Raw genomic sequence first — 5,838 nt, forward strand, 5'->3', positions numbered from 1 at the left:
ATTTCTTTTAAATAAGGCCAAATTAAGTGGAGGCCTGTTGTTAGCTAATGTGACTGGTTCCTTAGGAGTTCCACTGTTGCCCAGAAGACTGTTATATATTCTGTATAACTTTAAGACATGTAGGATTTGCCACAATGCTTTAGTTAAAAGTATGCCAGCGTTGGACACGACTGAGCGACTTCACTCTTCACTTTCATGCACTGGAGAAGGAAATGGCAACCCACTCCAGTGTTCTTGCCTGGAGAATCCCAGGGACGGGTGAGCCTGGTGGGCTGCCATCTTTGGGGTCGCAGAGTTGGACACGACTGAAGTGACTTAGCAGCAGCAGCAGAAAGGTCAGATATCTATGGCTACAAACATGAGGCATGGTTGGCAGAGCTGGTGATGGTGGTAGTGGTTGGCAGTGCTGGGTATAATATGGAGGGTAAGTTAAGTGTGATACACACAGGACCCACAGTTAATCCATAAGATTTTCCTGGTTCAAGTTGCTTATGAGTCAGTGTTCCTCTAAAAGAGGATAAAGGTTTGAGGATGCCTTAATGAGTTTCTAATTACTCTGAGAATCTGTAAAAATCTTATTTAGATTGTCCTATTTAGATCTCACAAGGTCCTTTGGAATCATCTTAGACTGGCAGAGGTTACTGGGTCACCAGAACTTGTGATAAGTAAGTTCTGACACTGATATGAAAATATGTCCCTTCAGCCCAGCCTGTTTCTAATCTGAGCCCTGCTATAGTTTTTGGTCTCAGGGCCTTAGCCAAAACAGTGCCTCTGGCAGTGTACAGTCTCTGCAAAAGTACAAAGAAGAGGTGTTTCCCCATCCAGTTCAGTTCAGTTCAGTTCAGTCGCTCAGTCGTGTCTGACTCTTTGCAACCCCATGAATTGCAGCACGCCAGGCCTCCCTGTCCATCACAGACTCCCGGAGTTCACTCAGACTCACGTCCATCGAGTCAGTGATGCCATCCAGCCATCTCATCCTCTGGCATCCCCTTCTCCTCCTGCCCCCAATCCCTCCCAGCATCAGAGTCTTTTCCAATGAATCAACTCTTTGCATGAGATGGCCAAAGTACTGGAGTTTCAGCTTTAACATCATTCCTTCCAAAGAAATCCCAGGGCTGATCTCCTTCAGAATGGACTGGTTGGATCTCCTTGCAGTCCAAGGGACTCTCAAGAGTCTTCTCCAACACCACAGTTCAAAAGCATCAGTTCTTCAGTGCTCAGCCTTCCTCATAGTCCAACTCTCACATCCATACATGACCACAGGAAAAACCATAGCTTTGACTAGTTGGCAAAGTAATGTCTCTGCTTTTCAATATGCTATCTAGGTTGGTCATAACTTTCCTTCCAAGGAGTAAGCATCTTTTAATTTCATGGCTGCAATCACCATCTGCAGTGATTTTGGAGCCCCAAAAATAAAGTCTGACACTGTTTCCATTGTTTCCCCATCTATTCCCATGAAGTGATGGGACCGGATGCCATGATCTTCGTTTTCTGAATGTTGAGCTTTAAGCCAACTTTTTCACTCTCCACTTTCACTTTCATCAAGAGGCTTTTTAGTTCCTCTTCACTTTCTGCCGTAAGGGTGGTATCATCTGCATATCTGAGATTATTGATATTTCTCCCTGCAATCTTGATTCTAGCTTGTGCTTCTTCCAGCCCAGCAACCCACCTCTTATTTGAGGGTGTAAAGGAAAGAGGACATTATAGAGGATATCAGTGGGGAGGGGTTATCAGTGTGCCCAGGAGGTCCAAGAAGCTCCTTTAAGGGACCCATAGCTATCTCATTCTCTCCAGAAATATGATATTGTTCTTGGAATAATGCAAACCTAAGAAATAGGCCACAGTTATGGATATTCCCAACTGAGAATTCTGCGTTTATGCTTTTGGTTTTACCTGGTTTTATAGCATAGACTCTGGATGAATACTGAGAAGGAGTGAATGGAATCTATTTGGGATGCCACCAGCAGACACATTGTGTGGCTCAAATCCTTACAGTAATTTCAATGGCATAATGTAAAATAGAATGCAGAGTTTTCACCATTAGGATCATTGCCCTGACCTAGATCAAGCTTTTCCCCTTTCTTTGAAGAAATGCTGCCTGTGTTGAGTTCTGCACACATGCTTTAAATAACTCATTATTTTCTCACAAGATCTTTTGTTAACGTTTCATCATTGAGATATTATTTCCCTGATTTGTATTTCAATGTTTTCTTTCTTATTTTACAACATTAATTTTGTTTTAAATCCCCTATCTCCTGAAGCGCACTGTTTTCTTGCCTGGGGATATAGTTTTCCATTTGGCACTTTCATTTTGATTGAGGGATCAAACAATAAAGGCTCATCTCTGTACAAAGGACAGTTTATTATTTATGTGTATCAGAAAAACGTGTAGCTTTCTGCAGTGTGTGGGAAATGGAGGGAGTGAATATTCCACCTATCTGATTGATAGTTATATTAAAGGTTGTAGTCAGTTATATAAGTCCCTTTGGGTTGCATATGATAAGAGCCTTATGTTTTCTTTGAAATATTATTTCAGTAAATATTCGGTATTTATAATTTATTGCTTGTCCTGCTGTATTTTCCAACTGCTGTCCACCAAAGGATCACAATAGGAATGTTGTTTGGAAAATGTTAATTGTTGAAAATGTGTTTTGAAAAATAACACTTAAGGAAAATATATTTTAAAAAATTGTATGCTTCCTGACCTAAATATTGACATTTAAGGTCTGGGATTATTGCAGACCTTTCTTGCATTGATCTTTCTCTGGTGGCTCTAGAAAAAAATCCCTTCGGGCAATATTATTTAACATAATTGGTTTTTTAGCATATTGAGAGATAAGGAACAATGTAATCTAGTGTTCCAATTTGGAACTGGAATGTCATACAGACCAAGGCCAAACTGTGATTTTCTCTACAATAGGGACTGGTATATTTTTCTGCTGCTGCTACTGCTGCTGCTGCTGCCAAGTCGCTTCAGTCGTGTCCCACTCTGTGAGACCCCATAGATGGCAGCCCACCAGGCTCCCCCGTCCCTGGGATTCTCCAGGCTAGAACACCGGAGTGGGTTGCCATTTCCTTCTTCAATGCATGAAAGTGAAAGTGAAGTCGCTCAGTCATGTCCAACTCTTCGAGACCCCATGGACTGCAGCCTACCAGGCTCCTCCGTCCGTGGGATTTTCCAGGCAAGAGTACTGGAGTGGGGTGCTATCGCCTTCTCCAATATTTTTCTAGGTTGAAATATTCTTAATTGTTTTTTTTGTTTGTTTTTGTTTTTTGAATCTCAATCCATCATCAGTATTAGAGGTTTCTTTCTAAAAGAAAATAAAATTCTCCTCCAAAAGTACGCTGTGAAGATTGATAATAATAATTTCTTTTTAAAAATTTCATGTGGATATATGGCAAAACCAATACAATATTGTAAAGTTAAAAAATAAAACAATTAAAAAAAATAAATAAAGGGTTAGTGCCATCTATCAGGAAAAAAAAATCTTCAGGTTGCTTTTAACTTTTTTTTTTTTCCCCACTTGGTTAGAAGTATTTTAGAAGTTGAAAAGCATAAGTCTGAGCAATATCCTGAAGTAGTGACACTAATTCACTGTTTGAATCAGTGACAGTGACTCAACTATTCTTCTTACCTTCTATTGGATAGTATCAAAATACTAAAAGTAACCCTTTTTATTCAGTATCAACATTTATATCCTTTTAGAATTCTTGAGTCCTCAAACTCACATTGAAATATAAATTGCCTTTACAACATCAAAACAATTTTGTAACATACTATTTTTTGAGGGGAAATAAAATGGACCAATGGAAGTGTCTTTAAAATGATTATGTGATAGAGTGGCTTTCACACTGTACAATCCCATCAAAATATAAGCACTGGGGACTTCACCACGCACGTGGCTACCTACTAGCTTTTGGGTATCAGAGTGCACACCGTTTTTTCCCAGGGGCTTACAAATGTCCTGGAGATAGTCATACTAGAAAGTTCAAATGGAATTCAGTCAAATCTCAGATTATGGTTTGATAAAAGCAAAATTCAGATGTCTTGCAGGACTTGGCTGTACTGAGTAGAATATCCAACTTCCATCTCAGCACAGTGTTTGCTCAGGTGAATAGCCACAGACAGTATGCATATGTGGGTTTGGCCTCCCACGCGGATGCCCTTTAAAGGATATTCTAGGTCTTTCCCCTTAGCTTTTGGTTCTATCCATTTCATCTATGATCATGCTCTACTCCCCATTCTGTCAGTCTGTGTACCCCTCATTTAGAGATCCTTCACAGAAGTTTTCTGGGACTTTCTATCTATTGTCTGTCCCATCTACAGTTTTGTATAAATCTATATCTTGCCTATTTTTCAAGCGCTTTTCTGCTCTTAACAAATTTTACCTTTTGCAGATCCAAATTCATATGAATCAAAACTATTGTCAAAACTATTGTTTTTGAAGAGGGCTTTAAGAAACCATTTGGAAGTTAAAAAAAAAAATACAAGAGATTAATGACTAGCTGAACTTTGTGTACTGCTACTATAAATATTCCAGTTCCCCTTGAGGCTGACCAGGACAAACTCATCTCCAAAGGAAAGAAAAGCACAGAGAATAATCCAAGTTTCTATTTACTGCCTTCACTATACTTCAGAGTACCTCTAAAGTACAGAGCTACTATACCCAGGCAGGATTACTGAAAATAGACACTTTGGTGAAATTATTGAATTACAAAGATAAACAGAAATTTCTGCAAACTTTCAGTCAGTTGACTTAAACAAAACAAGGCAACACACACACACACACACAAGCCCCAAACATACAGGACACTCCCATTTATTTAAAAAGGAAAATGGCTCTTTTTGCCCAATCTACTGCAAGAATGAAGACCATTCTCAGCAATCAGACTGTCGACATCCCAGAAAATGTTGACATTAACTTGAAGGGACAGACAGTTATTGTGAAGGGCCCCAGAGGCACCCTGCAGAGGGACTTCAATCATATCAATGTAGAACTCAGTCTCCTTGGAAAGAAAAAGAAGAGGCTCCGTGTTGATAAATGGTAGGGAAACAGAAAGGAACTGGCCACTGTTCACACAATCTGTAGTCACGTACAGAACACGATCAAGGGTGTTACACTGGGCTTCCGTTACAAGATGAGGTCGGTGTATGCCCACGTCCCCATCAACGTTGTTATTCAGGAGAATGGTTCTCTTGTGGAAATCCAAAATTTTTTGGGTGAAAAATATATACACAGGGTTCGAATGAGGCCAGGGATTGCCTGTCCAGTATCTCAAGCCCAGAAAGATGAGTTGATTCTTGAAGGAAATGACATTGAACTTGTGTCAAATTCAGCTGCTTTGACTCAGCAAGCCACCACAGTTAAAAACAAGGATATCAGAAAATTTTTGGATGGTATCTATGTTTCTGAAAAAGGCACAGTTCAGCAGGCTGATGAATAAGATCTCAGTGATCCTGCTGCAGAAACAAGATAGCAGATGGTTCTATGGACTCAGTTATGATGTTTTAAAGAGACAATAAAAACTCTTGATTTGAGAAAAAAAAATAAATAAAAATAAAAAATAAATAAATAAATAAAAAGGAAAATGATACTAGCATGAAACTTCTCATCTCCAACGTTGAAAGCTGGAAAATAATGAGACAATGTTGTAGCATAGTTTCTTTAAAAAGGAATATGATCTGAATAAAGTAATTAAAATACTTAAAGAAAATTTAGAAAACTATTGTATGATCTTGCACCTGTAGGAACCTAAAAAAGTAAACTCAGAAATCATATAGGAAAAAAATAGAGGTATTAAACTACATTAAAAATGTTTGAGTATAATATATTCAGT

General features: G+C 39.0%; 1 pseudogene; it reads left to right on the plus strand.

Annotated features, from left to right (window-relative positions):
- Window positions 1-4,864: 4,864 nt before the first annotated feature.
- LOC113898769 lies at window positions 4,865-5,470 on the plus strand (annotated as a pseudogene).
- The last annotated feature ends 368 nt before the right edge of the window (window positions 5,471-5,838 follow it).

This window comes from Bos indicus x Bos taurus, chromosome 1 (assembly GCF_003369695.1).
Source record: "Bos indicus x Bos taurus breed Angus x Brahman F1 hybrid chromosome 1, Bos_hybrid_MaternalHap_v2.0, whole genome shotgun sequence".
Classification (NCBI taxonomy): domain Eukaryota; kingdom Metazoa; phylum Chordata; class Mammalia; order Artiodactyla; family Bovidae; genus Bos; species Bos indicus x Bos taurus.